This window comes from Sapajus apella, unplaced genomic scaffold (assembly GCF_009761245.1).
Source record: "Sapajus apella isolate SASKATOON/1434 unplaced genomic scaffold, GSC_monkey_1.0 scaffold71, whole genome shotgun sequence".
Taxonomy (NCBI): Eukaryota; Metazoa; Chordata; class Mammalia; order Primates; family Cebidae; genus Sapajus; species Sapajus apella.
In genome coordinates this window covers 8,461,375-8,482,619 of record NW_022437011.1, presented here as the reverse complement: position 1 = coordinate 8,482,619, position 21,245 = coordinate 8,461,375, and the positions used below count along the sequence as shown (strand labels likewise).

General features: G+C 46.3%; 1 non-coding gene and 1 pseudogene across 1 annotated transcript; both read right to left on the bottom strand.

The window, feature by feature from the left end:
* Window positions 1-992: 992 nt before the first annotated feature.
* LOC116531615 lies at window positions 993-19,967 on the bottom strand (annotated as a pseudogene).
* LOC116531710 lies at window positions 11,642-11,745 on the bottom strand. Its single transcript, XR_004260541.1, has one exon. It is a non-coding gene; the product is annotated as a small nucleolar RNA U13 (small nucleolar RNA).
* Window positions 19,968-21,245: the final 1,278 nt, after the last annotated feature.

Here is a 21,245-nt window from a genome sequence, read left to right as displayed (position 1 = left end):
TGAGCAGGATCCAAAAGGAAGTGAAGGAGCCACATTTGCAGCTATCTGGGGGAAGAATGTTCCAGGCAGAGGATATAGCAGCTGCAAAAGCTCTGAGGTGGGGTATTTTGCAAGGTGTGGAGTGGAGTGAGTGAGGCTGGAGTGGGGTAGTAAACGTGAGAGAAGTAGGATATGGGATCACGGAGAAATCGGTGCTCAACTTATGCAGGGCCTTGTAGACCATGGTAAGGATTTTAGATTTCTTTCTGAGTAAGACAGGAAGTCATTAGAAGGTTCTACACAGAAAAGTGACACGTTCGGATTTACCAGGACTACTCTGGCTGCTGTGTTTAGAACAACCTGTAGGGGGCAGAGCAGAAATAGGAAAACCACTTAGGAGACTATGGCAGAGCCAGGAATTTTCCCCCCAAATTCATCCTTTCCTTCCACATTTTAACTAGGGACATGGCTGCTCAGAAAAAGGACTACATTTCCCAAACTGCCTTGCAACTAAGCACAGCCACGTGACAAAATGCCAGCAAAAGGGATGTGAGAAGATAACTGCAACTCTTGGGTCATGTTCTTGAGAGCTCAGCACAGCTAGACACATTGTGCTATTTCTTTGTGTTTTTTTCCCCAACTTTATTAAGGTATAATTTACAAATAAAAATGTTATATAGTATTTAAGCTGTACAATGTAATGTTTTGGTATCTGTATGCATTGTGAAATGATTACCACAATCAAACTAATGTACACATCCATCACATCACCTCATGTAGTTACTTTTTCTTTTTTTTTTTTGAGACAGAGTTTTGCTCTTGTTGCCCAGGCTGAAGTGCAATGGCGCCATCTCGGCTCACTGCAACCTCCACCTCCCAGGTTCAAGCAATTCTCCTGCCTCAGCCTCACAAGTAGCTGGGATTACAGGCATGTGCTACCACGCCCAGCTAATTTTGTATTTTGAGTAGAGATGGGGTTTCTCCATGTTGGTCAGGCTGGTCTCGAACTCCCAACCTCAAGTGATCCACCTGCCTCGGCCTCCCAAAGTGCTGGGATTACAGGCTTGAGCCACCGCGCCCGGCCAAGTTTCATGTTCTTAAAGGAATGGGCCTGCCCTCCACTTCTTCCTTCTTCCCTTTCTACGGGTTACAAGCTCATGGGTGTGATGGTGGCAGCTGGAGACGCCACCTTAAGCCACAAGATGGAAGTTACCTGCTAAAGATGACAAAGCAACAAGCCATAAGGAGCCAGGGTCCTTGACATTGTGTGATGACTATGTTAACCCTGGGCTACTCCTACACAGGTTCATACATGAGAAAGAAGCAAGGTTCTATCTTGTGTACAACTCTGTGTTTGGGGGACAGTAATATCGCAGTCTCATCTATATTGTACCTAGTTCTTTTTTTTTTGAGACAGAATCTTGTTCTGTTGCCAAGGGTGACATGATCTTGGCTCACTGCAACCTCTGCCTTCTGGGTTCAATCGAGTCTCATGCCTCAGCCTCCCAAGTACCTGGGATCACAGGCGTGAGTCACCACGCCTAAGTTTTGTATTTTTTAGTAGAGATGGGGTTTTTTCATGTTGCCCAAGCTAGTCTTGACCTCCTGGCCCCAAGTGATCTGCCCACCTTGGCTGTAATTATAGGCGTGAGCCACCACGAAGGCCTTTGTTATACTTAATTCAAAGGCTATTGTAATTTCCCAGGCAAGCAATGACAGTGGGTGGTTCTGATGGGAGTGTTAGTGGTGTAACTGGGGATAAGTGACCAGATTCTGGAGATAATTTAAAGGGTAGAACTTGACAGCATTTCCTGAAGGATTGGATAAGGGGACATGAACGGAAGAGAAGAACCAGGAATGACTCCAAGATTGGGGCTCTAGTAGAACAGATTTGCATTGATTGCCCTGGGGAAGACTCAGGGACCACTGAATTTGAGAGGACTATGAGAGAGACTCATGTGGGGATGGCAAGTCGCCACTGGGTCACCGCTGGGTATGACCAGGACCTATCAACATAGCTGACTTTAAAGTCCAGAGATAGATGGCATTAGTTAGGGAGTGAAGATGGATGAAGAAGAACAGGTGTAAGGACAGCTCGGAGGCATCCAGAGATGGGGAGGTGAGGAGCCAGCCAAGGAGATGATGGAGGTAGGAGGAGAACTGGGTGTGTCATGGAGGCCAAAGGAAGAGTGTTTTATGAAAAAACAAGTGACCAACCATATCAAATGCCACTGCTAGGATGAGTAAAACGGGGACTCAGAAGTGACAACTGAAATTAGCAACATGGAAATTGCTGGTGACATTGACAAGAGAATTTGCCTTGGAGCACTGAGGACAAGCAGGAATGGGAAAAGAGGAAGTGGAGACAAATATAGATGATTCTGAATTCCTGACAGGTAGAAATTATTAAAGGGATCTAATTTCCACCCTTCCTGTCATAGTTCTAAGCCTCTAAAGGGCATCAGGGCACCCAGCAACTCAATCTATCCAGCTTCCCTTCCACATGAGTCTGAAGCGCTCTGCACTCTCCTCTCCCAAATCCACCCTGCTGCCGGGAGCCCCAGCCTGCCTGCAGCTCTGCCTCTGTCCTACTGACTCCCAAGGCCACTCTCAAGGACTGCGTTGGCAGGCTAGGCAGCCAGGCCTGACTCTCCTGGATCATAATTAGTGCTGTTGCTAACGATGTTTGGCCTCTGTGGAATAGCAACCTGGGAAGTTCTGATACTTCCAATTTTCCCCCTCAGTGCTTTCCCAGATGCAATTTCCCAGCCAGTGCCATGTGCTCTCCAGCCCTGGGCCCCAGCTGCCTCCTTGCCAGGGAGAATTAAGCCTGTGCCTCAGATGCCACTCCAGAGGGCCTAATCAGTTAGCTAAAACCATCTCCTGGCCACTATCATGGCATTATCATATTAACACAGGCACTGGCTTTGGGGGAGGCAGGGGGCTGCTGTGAGGAAGAGGTGGAGGAACCAGGCCAGCCCCACACAGCACACGATGAGCATTGCGAGTCAGAAAACTGATAATTAGAGAGAAAGGAGCCTCCCAGATGAGCCCTGGAGTTTTCAGTGGAGATGCGGCTCAACCATCTCCTCTTTCCTGATGAGAAGCCCACCCAGTTCTCCTTTCTCCAAGCGGGAAGGGCCCCTGCAGGCAGAACGCTGGACACTGCCCCATGGCCTGGTGTCCTGGGGCTGGGGCCAGGCCTGGTAAAGTCTTGGCCCCAGCTCTTCTCAGCCCCAAGTCCTTTCAAGGCTCTTGCCTTGAAAATTCTAGCTCATAGGAGTGTCCTGATCTCCCAGGTCCGGAGACTTTACTTCATTGCTCTGATGGGCCTCCAGTTCTCTGGGGCAGGGTGCTATGGTGGGCCCTATGTCTCAGGGTCTTGAAGGAGAGGCCAGAGGGTTGCCTTGGTTTAAGGGCATCGGGGTTATCTGGACCTTGGCTTCTGCTACATGGGATAAAGATGAAAAATCAGCATTTCTAAGGTACCCGCTATATGGGAGGCCCAAGGTAAGATCGTTTTATTGTTGCTGTTGTTTTAGTAAAATATATGTAACATAGGCCAGGCACGGTGGCTCATGGCTGTAATCCTGGCACTTTGGGATGCCAAGGCAGGTGGATCACCTGAGGTCAGGTGTTCAAGACCAGCCTGGTCAACATGGTGAAACCCTGTCTCTAATAAAATACAAAAATTAGCCAGGTGTGGTGGTGGGTGCCTATAATCCCAGCTACTCGGGAGGCTGAGGCAAGAGAATCACTGGAGCCTGGGAGATGGAGGTTGCAATGAGCCGAGATTGTGCTTCTGCACTACAGGCTGGGCAACAGAGTGAGACTCCCTCTCAATATATATATATATATATATATAGATATATATATATATATAAAATAACATAAACCCAACCATTTTAAAGTGTCCAGTTTTGTGAATTAGGTACACTCAAAGTATTATACAGCCATCACCACCATCCCACTCCGGAACCTCATGTTCTCCAACTGAAACTCCGTACCCATTAAGCACCAACTCCCCGCAGTGCAGGAGCTTGCATATCTATCTCTGTGACTTTTGTTGTGAGGTAGGAGCTATTTCCCCACCATTTTTATTTTATTTTTTTTGAGACAAAGTCTTGCTATATCGCCCAGGCTGGTCTTGAACTCCTGAGCTCAAGCGATCCTCCTGACTCAGCCTCATGAGTAGCTGGGAACACAGGTGTGCACCACCTTGCTTGGCTCCCAGTTTTTACAGACAAGGACACGGAGGGGCAGACAGGAAAAGCAGTCCTGGCTTTCCCAAGAACAAACAGTCAGGAAGAGGACTTGAATCCTGGTCTGCCTGATTCTCAAGCTTTCTGTGGTTTCCCATCCTGAGCTGACCAAGATTTAGGGCTATCATGGAAATGGCATCATCGAGTGATGTCGCTGATGATTAGTGATTTCATACGTGATGTCACACACTGAACTGTGGCCTGAAGCAGGAAGGCTTCTAGACAGCATGGCTGGTACTCAGGAAAGCTTCCCAAAGCAAGGCCAGGCACTGTTAGTCTTTGGCCCACCTCAGAGCATTCAGAAAGTGAGGATCCCCTCATGATCTCCTTTAAATTGGTGCCTTGCACAAAAGCTGGCTTTGCTCATTCGAAGACAGTAGGCTCAAGGGCTTGACACCACTCAAAGGCTCACCCTCTGTGGAATAGTGAAAGGAGGATGGGCCAGGGGGTGCAGACAGGCTTGGGTTCGAATCCTGACTCTGCCACTCTGTAACCACTTGTAGCGGACTCTTAGGGGAAAAGAGATCCTTTGAGTTAGCTCAGGCATAGAAGTTTAGTATAAAAATATACGTGGAACCACGGTGACCTCTCAGGAAACCCCAGGGGCAGGTGCTGAAGCTGAGGAGGAATATGAATTCAAGACTCCTCAGGGGCTCTTGAGGGGTGAAGAGGTCACAGCTCTTCCTTCTCAGGCTCTGCCCGCCCTCAATGTGATTCCACCGCATTGGGATCTTCTATGTCTCTTCCAAGCTCTGCTCCCTCTTGGGGAATTCTGATTCAGATTGAGGTTACTAAGAGGGAATTCTATTGGCCAGCTGTCTTTCTGCACCAGGCAATAAGTCAGAGGTGACTGGCTAGCCCGTGGACCAACAGGACTAAGGTTAGAATCGCCCTCTGGTCTAATCACCTAGGGCAGAAGAGGCCTGGGTAGATAAGTGGTGATTTAAACAACTGGGGTAGAGGTGATGTCATATGGTGTATAATGTGGCCTGCTGCGAAGTCTTGGCCAGTACTAAGTCCCTTAGAAGGGGTTGTAGGGTGGGTAGGCAAACAGGACTAATACACATATTGTGTATCTTTAGGCAAGTTTCTTAACCTCTGTGGGCCCATTGTTTCCTCATCTATACAAATGGGACAATAACACCTACCTCATAGGGTTTTTGTAAAGATTAAAAGCCCAGGAAAGCCAGGCGCGGTGGCTCAAGCCTGTAATCCCAGCACTTTGGGAGGCCGAGGCAGGTGGATCACGAGGTCAACAGATCGAGACCATCCTGGTCAACATGGTGAAACCCCGTCTCTACTAAAAATACAAAAAATCAGCTGGGCCTGGTGGCGCGTGCCTGTAATCCCAGCTACTCAGGAGGCTGAGGCAGGAGAATTGCCTGAACCCAGGAGGCGGAGGTTGCGGTGAGCCGAGATCGCGCCATTGCACTCCAGCCTGGGTAACAAGAGCGAAACTCCGTCTCACAAAAAAAAAAAAAAAAAAAAGCCCAGGAAAAGATGGGACAAGAAAAGGGGACAAGAAAAGTCTCAAAGTCCCTGGCACACAGTAGTTACTTGAGAAACATTGGTTTCCCTTCCCTTCCCTTCTGTAGGAAAGACCGTAATTTGTTCTCTCTTGTTCCCTTTGTTCTTCCTTTGCTCTCTAGTAATACATTTTGTTCTCTGTGGCAGAAATGGGCCTCCTAGCCAAGCACCTAGTAGGAGAGGAAGATGGAGTCCCTCTCTTACAATCCTGAAGAACGAGTATTGCTAGCTAACCCTCTTCAAGAGCCTTTGGCAGGACAAGTGATGAGGAGCAAAGAGGGCGCCTGTGTGAAAAGGAAGATAAATGTGCCCCATGCTTAGGAAGACACTATGATGGAATGCCTGGACAAAGCAGCATTTTTCTTTGAAATGCTATGAGACAATAAAAATGAAAATAGGTCTTGCCAACTCGAGGGCCTAGGGCAGAAGAATTATTTCTCAGAGGTTATTCCATGCTCAGAGGAGTTGTCCTAGTCCTCATTCAATCATTGACTCAGCAAATATTCATAAAATGTCTACTTTGTGGCTGTCTCTGCTTTCATAGAACTTACAGTCCCACCAGGGACTGTAATAATAATCCTACTAATGGACTGTCAAATAATCCTACTAATGAATATACAAATACAAACCACTATGAGTGTTATGAAAGAAGGGGGCATGATTCTATGAGAACTTTTAGAATCTGACCTAGATTGGGGAACCAGACCGTGTTAACGATTTGGACCTTTATCTTGAGAACAATAGGAGGTTGTTGAAGGGTTTAAACAAGGTTTTGGCATAATCAGATTTGCATTTTGAATTGCTCTGGTTACAATGAGGAGAACAGATTGAAGGAGGCCTGTTGTGGTAATGCAGCAAGAGATGATAATGGTATTTTGCTTTGGTAGTGGTGATGGTGGTAGAGACAAAGAGAAGTTATGGATTAAAGAGATGTTTAGGAAATAGCAGCATTGGCCAGGAGTGATGTCTCATGCCTATAATCCCAGCACTTTAAGAGGCTGGGGTGGGCAGATCACTTGAGGTCAGGAGTTTGAGACCAGCCTGGCCAACATGGTGAAACCCCATCTCTACTAAAAATACAAAAATTAGCAGGGCATGGTGGTGCATGCCTGTCATCCCAGCTACTCAGGAGGCTAAGGCAGGAGAATCACTTGAACCCAGGATGTGGAGGTTGCAATGAGCCAAGATCACACCACTGCACTCCAGCCTGGGCAACAAAGCAAGACTCTGTCTCAAAAAACAAAAAAGAAAGAGAGAGGAAGGAGGGAAGGAAGGAAGGAAGAAGGAAGGAAGGAAGGAAGGAAGGAAGAAAGAAAGGAGGAGGGAGGGAGGAGGGAAGAGAGGCAGGGAGGGAGGGAGGGGAAATAACAGGATTTCCAGGACTTAATGATTGATTAGATACGGGATGAGGAGGAACATAGTGACAAGGATTTGGGCTTATATAAATGGATGGAAGACCAGAAGTAAAGTCTCAGACATATTGCCTTTGAGACACCCAACTGCCAAAATTGAGCCGGCAGTTGGATACATGACCTGGAGCCCCAGGGAGAGGTCAGGCTGGAGATGACAAACGTGTAGGTCATTTACTCAGAGGTAGTTCAAAGGCAGTATATGAGCTTGCTTAAGGAGAGAGTAGAGTGAGAAGGAAAGAGGCCTAGGACCAACTCTGAGGAACTCAGACGTGTCATTTAGGGCAGTGGTTCTGAAAACATGCTCCATGGAACCCTGGGGCATCCCTAAGACCTTCTCAAAGGGCTGTGAGGTTAAAACTATTTTCTTTCCTTTTTTGTTTTTGTTTTTTGTTTCTGTTTTTTTTTCAGACAGGGTTTCACTCCTGCTGCCAGGACTGGAGTGCAGTGGTGCGATCTTGACTCACTGCAACCTCTGCCTCCCCAGGCTCAAGTGATCCGCCTACCTCAGTCTCCTGAGTAGCTGGGACCACAGGTGTACAACACCATACCCAACTAATTTTTGTATTTTTTTGTAGAGATAGGTTTTGCCATGTTGCCCAGGCTGTTCTTGAACTCCTGGGTTCAAGCCATCATCTCACCTCAGCCTCGAAAAGCGCTGGGATTACAGGCATGAACTACTGTGCCCAGCTAAAACTATTTTCATAATAGTGTAAGACATGATGTGTCTTTTTCATTGTGTTGACATTTGCACTGATGGTGCAAAAACAATGGTGGGTAAAACAGCCTGCGCCTCAGCACAAATCACGACAGTGGTGCTAACCTGTGCTAGCAGTCATAGTACACTTCACTGCCATGTGCATGCACTAAAAACATGTCCTGTTTACTTAGCAATGTTCTTTCAGCCAGTATGGGCCTGAAATAAAAAAGAAAAGAAAAAAAAAAGAATTTTCTTGATCAAACAGTAAAGATTATTAATTTCTACTAAACCTCAGCCCTTGGGTACTTTTTAAAAAATATTCTGCTGGGCGCGGTGGCTCATGCCTGTAATCCCAGAACTTTAGGAGACTGAGGCAAGTGGATCACCTGAGATCAGGAGTTTGAGACCAGCCTGACCAACATGGAGAAACCTCATCTCTACTGAAAATACAAAATTAGCCAGGCATGGTGTCACATGACTGTTATCACAACTACTCGGGAGGCTGAGGCAGGAGAATTGCTTGGACCCAGGAGGTAGATGTTGTGGTGAGCCAAGATCATGCCATTGCACTCCATCCAGCCTGGGCAGTAAGAGCAAAACTCCATCTCAAAAAAAAAAAAAAAAAAATCTGACAGCTGGGAGCAGTGGCTCAAGTCTGGAATCCCAGCACTTTGGGAGGCTGAGGCGGGTAGCTCACCTGATGTCAGGAGTTCGGGACCAGCATAGCCAACATGGTGAAACCCCAAGTTGTAAAAATACAAAAATTAGCCAGGTATGGTGGCAGGCGCCTCAGTACTCAGGAGGCTGAGGCAGAGAATTGCTTGAACCCAGGAGGTAGAGGTTGCAGTGAGCCGAGATCGCACCACTACACTCCAGCCTGGGCAACAGAGCAAGACTCCGTCTCAATAAATAAGTAAATAAATAAACAAACAAAATTAGCCAGCGTGGTGGTGTGTAACTGTAATCCCAGCTACTCAGGAGGCAAGGCTGGAGAATTGCTTGAACCCAGGAGGTGGAGATTGCAGTGAGCTGAGAGTGTACCATTGCAGTTCAGCCTGGGTGACAAGAGGGGAGCACTAAAAAAAAAAAATTCTGGCAAAATAGAAAGTACACATAAAGCATTTCTGCTGTATCCCAAGTACAGCAATAGTCCCCAGGAAAAGCACTTTTGCGGTTGTCTTTGTTTCAAGCAGAGCTAGCCTCTTTTTTCATGGAATATCATTTTGTTTTGTTCTGGGTTTTTTGGGTTTCTTTCTTTTTTTTTTTATTTTTTTTAATGAGGTTTCACCGTGTTGGTCAGGCTGGTCTTGAACTCCCGACCTCAGGTGATCTTCCCGCCTTGGCCTCCAAAGTGCTTGGATTACAGGTGCGAGCCATGACACCCAGTCTGGGGTTTTTTTTTTTTTGGTTTTTGTTTTGTTTTGCTTTTTGAGGGTTTTTTTGTTGTTTGTTTGTTTGTTTGAGACAGAGTCTTACTCTGTCACTCAGGCTGGAGTGCAGTGGCACAATCTTGGCTCACTACACCCTTGAGCTCCCATTCTCAAGTGATCCTCCTACCTCAGCCTCCCAAAGTGCTGGAATTACAGACTTGAGCCACTGCTCCTGCCTATCAGATTTTTTTTTTTTTTTTTTGAGATGGAGTTTCAGCCTCCAGAGTAGTTGAGACTACAGGCGCACACCACTATACCTGGCTAATTTTGTTTATTTTTTTGTATAGACAGGCTCTCACTCTGTTGCCAGGCTGATCTCTAACTCCTGGGCTCAAGCGATCCTCCTGCCTCAGGCTCCCAAAGTGTTGAGATTACAGGTGTGAGCCATGGCACTCGGCAAGGAGAATTATTTTTACTTGAAAGAATAACAGAGACAAACTATGATTTTTCAGATTTGAGTGTCTGGCAGATAGTTTTCCAAAAATGAACAAAGTGAGCTTATTACTTCAAGGAAAACAACTGACAGTATTGGTTGCCAATAATAAAATTCAAGCTTCCAAGTGAAAAATTAGAATTTTGGAACACTTGTATCTGTCACCATGAACTTGAAAACTTCCTAATACTTAAAGACTTCTTTGATGAGATTGATTGATAGTGATATAATGAATGTAACTTTAAAATTATTGTGTAATGAAATGCATCAACATTTAGAAGCTATATATAATTCAGTGGACCTATATTTTCCAAATGACCAATGAACAGTGTTACAAAATCTCTTCAAAGTTTGAGATTAACAAATGGATTTTAATGTAATAGAATAGGAGTTGATTGATATGATTTCAGATTCCATATACCTTTAAGAAACTATGTTTCCTCTTTAGTATAGTGGTGAGGAAAAAAGAAAAGAAAGAAAAAACTATTTGTGTCAACTTCTGGTGTAGTGTCCAAGAAAAATATCCACAATTATCTGAAGACTAAAATATTTCCCACTTTTCCAACTCGGTGAGGCTAGATTTACTTCATGTCATGAATTAAAGAGATAGTTAGGAAATAATAGCTTTGGCCAGGCACAGTGGCTCACACCTGTAATTGCAGCACCTTGGGAGGCCGAGGCGGGCAGATCACTTGAATCCAGAAGTACAGCCAAAACAACATATTGAAACTGATTAGACCAGGCGTGGTGGCTCACACCTGCAATCCTAGTACTTTGGGAGGCTGAGGTAGGTGGATCACTTAAGTCAGGAGTTCCAGATCAGGCTGGCCAACATGGTGAAACCCTGTCTCTACTAAAAATACAAAAATTAGTCAGGTGTGGTGGTGCATACCTGTAATCCCAGCTACTTCGGAGGCTGAGGCAGGAGAATGACTTGAACCCGGGAGGCAGAGGTTGCAGTGAGCTGAGATCATGCCACTGCACTCCAGCCTGGCTGACAAATGCTACCTCAAAAAAAAAAAAAAAAATTAATTGCAATAAGAGAATAAGATAAGACAATCCAGTTTTTGGGTTTTTTTTTCTTTCTGAGATGGAGTTTTGCTCTTGTTGCCCAGGCTGGAGTGCAATGGTGCGATCTTGGCTCACTGAGACTTCCACCTCCCAGGTTCAAGCAATTCTCTTGCCTCAGCCTCCTGAGTAGCTGGTATTATAGGCGCTACAGGCGTGTACCACCACGCCTGGCTTTTTTTTGTATTTTTAGTAGAAACGGGGTTTCACCATGTTAGCCAGGATGGTTTTGAACTCCTGAACTCAGATGATCCATCTGCCTCAGCCTCCCAAAGTGCTGGGATTACAGGCATTAGCCACTGCACCCGGTGAGAATCCAGGTATTTTCTATTAAGCCAGTTATTAGAGATTTGTAAAAATGTAAAACATGCCAATTTCATCACTATTTTTTGGGGAAAATATAGTACATTTTTCACCAAAATGTGTTAGTTATGTTAACACATAATGGTTTATTTTTGGCATTTTAAATTTAAAAGGCCGGGCGCGGTGGCTCAAGCCTGTAATCCCAGCACTTTGGGAGGCCGAGGCGGGTGGATCACGAGGTCAAGAGATCGAGACCATCCTGGTCAACATGGTGAAACCCCGTCTCTACTAAAAATACAAAAAATTAGCTGGGCATGGTGGCGCGTGCCTGTAATCTCAGCTACTCAGGAGGCTGAGGCAGGAGAATTGCCTGAACCCGGGAGGCGGAGGTTGCGGTGAGCTGAGATCGCGCCATTGCACTCCAGCCTGGGTAACAAGAGTGAAACTCCATCTCAAAAAAAAAAAAAAAAAAATTTAAATGGATTAATAAATATTCTTTCAATGTCTCAGGCTTGCTTTCTTTTTTTTCACATCAGATGGGTAATGTGCCACCATCATAACAAGGTTTGAGGGAAGCACATCTCACACACGGGCATGAAAACCCAATCATCCCACTTATGATCTATAAAAGGATCCTAGTTTTCATTTTGAATACTGTAAATACCCATAGCGATAACCACATAAAAAGTCTTAAAGACTTCAGTCATTTTTTGGAGTATAATGGAGTTCTGAGACTGAAAATTTTGAGAATCACTGATTTTTTTGCTTTCTTTTGTTTTTGAGAGAGATGTTGGCTCTATTGCTCAGGCTGGAGGGCAGTAGTGCCATCTCGGCTCGCTGCAACCTCTGCTTCCCGGACTCAAACCATCCTCCCACCTTAGCCTCCTGAGTTGCTGGGACTATAGGCATGCAGCACCACACCCAGATAATTTTTGTATTTTTAAATAGAGACAGCGTTTTGCCTTGCTGCCCAGGCTAGTCTCAAATTTGAGAATTGGCTGATTTTAAAACAGCCATCCACTGGGCACAGTGGTTCACACCTGTAATCCCAGCACCTTGGGAGGCCGAGGCGAGCGGATCAACCTGAGGTCAGGAGTTCAAGACCAGCCTGGCCAACATGGTGAAACTCCTCTCTACTAAAAATACAAAAATTAGCCAGATGTGGTGGTGCATGCCTGTAGTCCCAGCTACTCGGGAGGCTGAGGCTAGAGAATCACTTGAACCTGGGAGGTGGAGGTTGCAGTGAGCCAAAATCATGCCACTGCATTCCAGTTCGGGCAACAGAGAGAGATTCCATCTCAAAAACGAAAAACAAAAAAACACCCATCCATTTGTTCTCAGTGATTTAGCATCTCCATGGATAAACAGCTGGAATAAGAAATCTCTCCTAACTTGTAAGTATCTTGAGGGACAAGGAAACATTAAAACTCACAAACATACATAGTATTTCAAGTCTCCAGATATGGACTCCATCAGTTCTAAAAAGGCTCCCACAGAAGGCTCCCATCAGAAAGCTCCCACCCTGTCCTCATTCCAAGCAATGGCTCAAACGATTCAGTGAAACCAGCATCTTACTTCATCAATGCCACCCTCTCTTCCCACCAGCACATTCTACCTTTGATTTCTCCAGCTGAGATTGGTCAGGGGCAGGGCCACAGGAAGGGAGGATGAAGGGGGCAGATAGGGTCAGACCTGTTCTAAAACGCCAGCACATTCAATTTGTTGGGTATTTTGCATGAATTTCCTCTTGAGTTCACAGGCTCCTAACTCAGCAGAATTAAAATGGGATGAAGTAATTAGAGCAGCAGCCTGTGAGGATGTTCTGGGCCTAGCATGCTTAGGGAATGTGGGGCAGGGGCAAAGAAAAAAGAGAAGAGAGCCTTAAGGCAAGAGGTGAGGAAAGAGACGCATCCCAAGGGAAGCGTCCCAAGACGCTCCTTGGGAAAGACTCTCCCAGCTTCCCTAGGTCGCTGGTCAGCAGCTCTCCACTCAGCTCTGCTTCCTGAGAACCTACTCCTGGTCTAGCCCTTCACAATCAGGCTCCAACCTTCTTTTCTAGTCCCCCTTTCAGGCACTTTCACCAGATGCCCCTCACCTCTACCCATGCTAAACTCATCACCCTATCCCTACACTACGGTCCTTTCTGTCTTTGTATCTGCATTTATTACACTGTATTGAAATAATTGCTTATACTTTTTGTTGTTGTTGTTGTTATGGAGTCTCGCTCTGTCTTGCCTAGGCTGGAGCACAGTGTTGCGATCTCGGCTCACTGCAGCCTCCGCCTCCCAGGTTCAAATAATTCTCCTGTCTCAGCCTCTTGAGTAGCTGGGACTATAGGCATGTGCCACCACATCCGACTAATTTTGCATTTTTAGTAGAGACGAGGTTTTACCATGTTGGCCAGGCTGGTTTCGAACTCCTGACCTCAGGCTTCCCAAAGTGTTGGGATTACAGGCGTGAGCCACCGCACCCAGCCTGCTTACACATTTAACTCTCCTGTGAGACCATTGGTTCCCAACCTCTGGATGTCATGCATGCGTGGCATCCTCCTCCCTAAGCAAATCGCCACCTCATCATAAGACTTTCACCCTTTGGTCCCCAGATTGACTCCTACATTAGTTTCAACCCACAAGCTTTAAGTTAAAAGCAGGGTGATGCAGCCTTGTGGGTGTGTCATAGTTTGAGTTTAGGTGCTAATGCTGTGTTGAGAGCATGCGTGTGACTATTTCAGGGGTATAATTTGAAGGGATTGGTTTGTGGATTATTTGTGCCTGGGCCATGGAAACTCTGAGAACCTGGCTAATTTTGATAAAAGCTGGTGGCCACATTCAGTTATCCTGTAAAAGAGCCAGAGGCTCCTCTCTGGGGCAGCCTGTTGGTGTTTCACCAGCTTTTCCTGGTGGGTCCATCTGTAGAATTGCTCTCCTTCTCCAACCAGATGGATGAACCCAGGTCTCTTGGGCCTGTAGACTTCTAGAACATCAGACATCTCTGTGATGTCAGAAGGAGGAGCCCTTGTCTAGAAAGGAGATTGCTGAATTCCAAGTCTCTCTCCCTTTGTTTATCTGTCTCTGTCTTCCTCTTTCTCTTTATAGCACTAAGATTTATTAGAATGTGCCTTAATATAGGCACTAGGGCTTGCCTATGGTGTTCTCGATGTATAAAGCCCAGATGTTTTTCTAATTCTTCCTGAGCAATGATACCAGGAAGTTGACAGCCAGATGGACGTTGTACACAGGCTCATTGGCTGTCATCTTGACATGGCCAAGAGTCATGGCCAGACAGAGCCCCTTCTTCATCTGGAACTTGATTTTGGACTTCTCATCAACTTTGGCCATGATGTCTTCACTGTGTGTCACCAGGGAGGGGAACCTCCCTTCCTTATTTAGGCCTGGGCCGAGGATTTGTGGGATCTGCCTGATCAGAGACCCTAAGGCCAAAAAGGCATCATACTTGTTGAGTGTCTTGCTCTTGCTGAATTTCTTCAGCACCTTGATGTTCATGTGGGAGACACCCATAGCCTTGGCTTCATCCCAGTACTGCTGGTCCCCTAGGACACACGCGGAGAACCTGGGCCAGGGAGTAAACTTCAGATGGCAGTGCCCAAGAAGTGTTCATCCTTCTGAGGGTCACAGCTCTTCCAACTGATCTGTAGCTCCACTGTTTCCAAAAGCTACTGGCGCTTGCTCTTGTTCCTGTGCAGGACTTCCCGCACTGCCTCCTACAGGGTTTTGAGAGGCTGCTGCTCTTGGTGCCTTGCACAGGGGTAACAAGAAAAGAGCTAATCCTGCCTCTCTTGAGGCCTGGGGCTCTCCCATTTCCTCCCTTCTAGATCTAGGGAGGGTAGGGAGTGGCGTGAGAGCTCGCATTTGTCATGTCTGGTAAATCCATGTTCCCTAATTAAGGTCCACTTTATTTTATTTATTTATTTTTGAGACTGAGTTTCGCTCTTGTTGCCCAGGCTGCAGTGCAATGGTGCAATCTTGACTCGCCACAATCTCTGTCTCCCAGGTTCAAGTGATTCTCCTGCCTTAGCCTCCCAAGCAGCTGGGATTACAGGCATGCACCACCACACCCAGCTAATTTTTTTTTTCTTTTTAAGTAGAGACTGGGTTTCTCCATGTTGGTCAGGCTGGTCTCGAACTCTTAACCTCAGGTCATCCGCCTGCCTTGGCCTCCCAAAGTGCTGGGGTTACAGGCATGAGCCACCATGCCTAGCCAGGCCCACTTTATTAGATGAGAAAAGGTCACTCTAGTCTCACTTTGGTTTTTTTGTTGGTGGTGGTGTTTTTTGTTTTGTTTTGTTTTTGAGACAGAGTCTCACTCTGTTTCCTAGGCTATTGTGCAGTGGCGTCATTTCAGCCCACTGCAAACTCTGCCTCCTGGGCTCAAGTGATTCTCCTGCCTCCGCCTCCCAAGTAGCTGGGACCACAGGCATGTGCCACAACCTCGGCTAATTTTTTTGTAGTTTTAGTAGAGACAAGGTTTTACCATATTGGCCAGGCTGGTCTCGAACTCCTGACCTCAGGTGATCCACCAACCTTGGCCTCCCAATGTGTTGGGATTATAGGCATGAGCCACCATGCCCTGCCTTAGTCCCACTTTTGGAATCAGAAAATGAATCTTTTTTTTTTTTTTGAGACGGAGTCTCACACTGTCACCTGGCCTGGAGTGCAGTGGCATGATCTCAGCTCACTGCAACCTCTGTCTCCCAAGTTCAAGCAGTTCTCATGCCTCAGCCTCCAGAGTAGCTAGGATTACAGCTGCCTGCCACCACACCCGGCTAATTTTTTGTATTTTTAGTAGAGACGGGGTTTCACTATGTTGACCAGGATGGTCTGAAACGCCTGATCTCAAGTGATCCACCCACCTCTGCCTCGCAAAGTGCTGGGATTACAGGCATGAGCCACCGCGACTGGCCAGAGGAAATGAATCTTTAACCAGTGGCACCACCCAACACACACACACTTTTTGTGATATGACAAAAGATTGCTTAATTTTCATTTGGCAAGCAAGGAAACAAACAAGTCAATGGTGACTATCATCTATTATCAACATGTTTTGAGGAAAGAATGTACATAGGAACATGACCTCAAACTAAAGAGAAAAGATCTTATATTGAATATATTTAATTCTATTTAAAGACTCACTACATTGTCTCTTGCTTTTTCTCATTTCATCATGGTAGTAAAATGGACCAGTGAATGCCCTAGCATGGAGTCTGGGAAGAACATAATTAGCCCGCGATCTCCTTTAGGCAGGGAGTGGTATTTGTTCATTTGTGTATTTGCAGGACCTAACTCAGAGCCAGGCTCATAGGGCTTACTACATCTTTGTGGAAGAAAAGAAGGGAGGAAGGAAGTCCTCATTGGAGGACCAGGATAGGAGACAGCTCTTAAGCCCCCTTGTACTTGGGACCCTGGAACAATTGCCTCCACCAAATTCTACTCTGTGACCTCTGTTTTTTTGGTTGGGAGAGGGACAGAGTTTCGCTCTTATTGCTCAGGCTGGAGTGCAATGGTACGATCTTGGCTCACTGCAATTTCTGCTTTCTGGATTCAAGCAATTCTCCAGCCTCAACATCCCAAGTAGCTGGGATTACTGGCGTGCACCAGCACACCCAGCTAATTTTTGTATTTTTAGTAGAGACGGGGTTTCACCATGCTGGCCGGGCTGGTCTCCAACTCCTGACCTCAGGTGATCCACCCACCTCAGCCTCACAAAGTGCTGGGATTACAGGCATGGGCTACCTCACAGGGCCCTGTATTTGTGGTTTCTATCCCTATCTCCCCTATAAGACTGTGGTTCTTGAAGGGCAGGTACCATGATTTTTTCTGTTCTCACATCTCCAGTGTCTGACACCAGTTGTGAATAAATAACTGAAAGGAAAAAACCCAAGGAATCAACCAGCTAACGTCCCTTCTCTCTGGGCAGTTCAGAATCAGAGACAACTATGGATTAAGGGACTACAATTAAGTTCTGTGAAAGTTGTCAAAATTAAAATAAAGTCACTAATGTTAAGAAAACTCAGGGCAGACCATGAAGAGAGGGTTTTCATGCTTGTATGCCTGATTTAAGAAAAAAAATCACGGCCGGGCGCAGTGGCTCAAGCCTGTAATCCCAGCACTTTGGGAGGCCGAGGCAGGTGGATCACGAGGTCAAGAGATCGAGACCATCCTGGTCAACATGGTGAAACCCCGTCTCTACTAAAAATACAAAAATTAGCTGGGCATGGTGGTGCGTGCCTGTAATCCCAGCTACTCAGGAAGCTGAGGCAGGAGAATTGCCTGAACCCAGGAGGCGGAGGTTGCGGTGAGCCGAGATCGCGCCATTGCACTCCAGCCTGGGTAACATGAATGAAACTCCGTCTCAAAAAAAAAAAAAAAAAAAAAAAATCACAAAAGACTGTAAAACCTACAACCTTGCACAAAGGCCTTCACATTACATAAAAAAATACTTCTGTGAGGACATCTGCCCAGCAACTGCCTTTGGCATCACCCTTGGTATTGATCTTTAAAGCCAAGAATAATTATTTTAAAATAATTATGGAATCTTCCTAATTTTTCCTTTAAAAGCCTTTGTCAGGTTAGGCACAGTGGCTCACACCTGTAATACTAGCACTTGGGAAGGTTGAGGCATGTGGATCGCTTGAGTCCAGGAGTTTGAAACCAGCCTGGGCAACATGAAAAAACCCTATCTCTACATAAAATATAAAAATTAGCCAGGCAGTGGAACACAGTGGTTCACACCTGTAATCCCTGCACTTTGGGAGGCTGAGGCATGAGGAACACGAAGTCAGAAGTTTAAGACCAGCCTGACCAATATGGTAAAACCCCGTCTTTACTAAAAATACAAAAATTAGCTGGGCGTGGGGGCTCGCACCTGTAGTCCCAGCTACTCAGGAGGCTGAGGCAGGAGAATCACTTGAACCCAGGAGGCAGAGGTTGCAGTAAGCCAAGGTCGCGCCATTGCGCTACAGCCAGAGTAACAGAGCAAAACTGTGTTTCAAAAAAAAAAAAAAAAAAAATGAGCCAAGCATGATGGTACATGCCTATAGTCCCAGCTACTCCAGAGGCTGAGGTGGGAGGATTTCTTGAGCCTGGGAGGCGGAGGCTGCAGTAAGCCGAGATTGCACCACTGCACTCCAGCCTGGACAAGAGCCAGACCGTGTCTCAGAAAAAGACTTTGTCTTCCTTTACCCCCCTGAATACTCATGCCATAGTAATGGCATGCACATTTCCATTGCACTGCTCTATTCCAAAGTAAAGCTATTTTCTTTTAGAGAGTCTCTCTGATCGTTATTTAGGTTGACAGTTCCTTCTCGCATAGGGTATAAAAAGTGGTCTGAGGCCGGGTGTGGTGGCTCATGCCTATAATCCCAGCACTTTGGGAGGCCAAGGCAGGTGGATCCCCTGAGGTCAGGAGATTGATACCATCCTGGCTAACACAGTGAAACCCCATCTCTACTACAAATACAGAAAAATTAGCTGGGCATGGTGGCACGTGCCCGTAGTCCCAGCAACTCAGGAAGCTGAGGCAGGAGAATCACTTGAACCCAGGAGGTAGAGGTTGCAGTGAGCCGAGATTGTGCCACTGCACTCCAGCCTGGGTGACAGAGGGTGACTCCATCTCAAAAAAAAAAAAGTGATCTGAGACAACTCCACTCCCTGACCAAAACACCAGTGCAGATTTCATAGCCTTTAATGCCTGAGGCAGTGCTGAGGCTGCACAAGTAATATTCAGGTGTCCTTTCATCCACAAAGTCACTAACACAAGCCCATTCACCCTCGCCTTGAAGCCGTCAATGCCAAGAGCACCAACAGGAGGCTTAGTGCTCAGGAAATGGAAAGAGGGCCCGGGTCGAGGGCTTCAGATTCAGGTTTTTGTTGAAACTGAAGTTATAGCTGGAGAGTAGAGTCTGGATATGTTGATCCCTCCTACACGCTTGCCAAATATAAAATGTGGGAAAACATACGATCTTGCCCATGAAACTGTCCTTGCCTGTGGTCTTTTTCTGCTTGTTCCTAATTGCTATTATAATTTTAATGAGTCACCCTTCATCAAGTCCACATTCCATATCTTTCAGCTATTACACTAAAAAAGTAGGGAGGGCAGGAAATTGAGGCTGCAGTGAGCCATGATCGTGCCTCTGCACTCCAGCCTGGGTGACAGAGTGAGACCCTGTCTCTAAAAAGAAAAAAGAAAACAAAGTGGAGCAAGATGTGCTTGTTGACTCATAACTTTTATGTAACGTGGGCATGCTCAGATTCCTCTGACCCGGGCTCCACCTGCCTTCTGACAGATTAGCTCTGAAGGAGTTCAGAAAATGCCACCCCAAAATATGATACTTTGGGCGTCAAACTTGGGAAACAGCAAATGCAGGGAGAGGCTTTCTCTGAACTTCCCTCATCTGCCTAAGGACAGAGCCTCCAAGAGGAACTTCACTGTCATGAGTCCCCTCCCCAGATACCTCATCAACCAGGGAAGACTAACCCAGAGAGGAAACTAGAGCCCCACTTCATACCCAGACCCTCTTATATGTCACCTATTCTTCTGAGGGTCCATTCATCTCGCCCCAAAATCATTTACAGTCTCCTAAGTTGCCTACATCTCCCCTCACATGCCCACTATGAAGAGGGCACAGAAACTTCTACATCTCACTGGGTTTGTAGGTACTCACTTTTCTTTCATGCAATGCCAGGTGCATGCAATAAATTTGTATAATTTTCCTCCTGTTAATCTCCCTGTTGTCAGTGTATTTCATAGACTCAATAGTTGAATCTCAAAAAGTAGGGGGAAAGTTTTCCCTCCCTTACAGCTCATTCCAGCAATTTCTAACTGGAAAATCAGGGACATGTGTGGCCATCCAAGTCCAGACACACTTGCAGGATCACAGAATTTTAACCTTCTCTGGAGCCTGATAGCAACTTGGAGGTTATCATCCCCTGAGGACAGGGGAGAAGTTGGGAAAACCAAGCGACAAAGTGCCCAGAGGTTAGGGAAGACCAGGTGGGAGAGAGAAAACAAAGACATCCAGACCTTCAGAGGAGAAAATAACCAAAGGGGCTGGGAGAGGTGGCTTAATGCCTATAATCCCGGCACTTCAGGAAGCTGAGGTGAAAGGATAGTTTGAGCGCAGGAGTTGGAGACCAGGCCTGGGTATCATGGCAAGATCTTCTTTTTTTTTTTTTTTTTTTTGAGACAGAGTTTCGCTCTTGTTACCCAGGCTGGAGTGCAATGGCGCCATCTCGGCTCACCGCAACCTCTGCCTCCTGGGTTCAAGCAATTCTCCTGCCTCAGCCTCCTGAGTAGCTGGGATTACAGGAGCGCGCCACCATGCCCAGCTAATTTTTGTATTTTTAATAGAGACGAGGTTTCACCATGTTGACCAGGATGGTCTCGATCTCTTGACCTCGTGATCCACCCGCCTCGGCCTCCCAAAGTGCTGTGATTATAGGCATGAGCCACCGCGCCCGGCCTGCAAGTCCTCATTTCTACAAATAATAATAATAATAAAAATTAGCTAAGTGTGGTGACGTGTGCTTGTGGTCCCAGCTACTGAGAAGGCTGAGGCAGAATCACCTGAGCCAGGAGGCCGCAGTGAGTCGTGTTCATGCCACTGTACTCCAGCCTGGTGACAAAGCAAGACTGTCTCAAAAAAGAAAAGAAATTGACCAAAGGCAGCAGGAAGAAACCAGGGAAGAAAGCAAAAGGAAAAGAGGAGAGAGTGTGTAGAGGCAAATGATCACACAGGTAAAAACAGTGAAAAGGGAAAGGGACATGAGGAAGGGGCCCATCCCATCAGAAGACACGTTAATTTCTTCAAGAGTCAGAGCAGTCTCATATCTCTTTGTTTTTCTCAAATCCCCCATTTAACCCCCAAAAAGTGTACATACTTCATTGATTCCAGCTTTATTTATTTGTTTTAGAGATGAAGTCTCACTCTGTCCCCCAGGCTGGAGTGCAATGACGCGATCTCAGCTCACAGCAACCTCCACCTCCTGGGTTCAAGCGATTCTCCTGCCTCAGCCTCCCGAATAGCTAGGATTACAGGCACATGCCACCACCACCAACTAATTTTTGTATTTTTGGTAGAAAGGGTTTCACCATGTTGGCCAGGCTGGTCTTGAACTC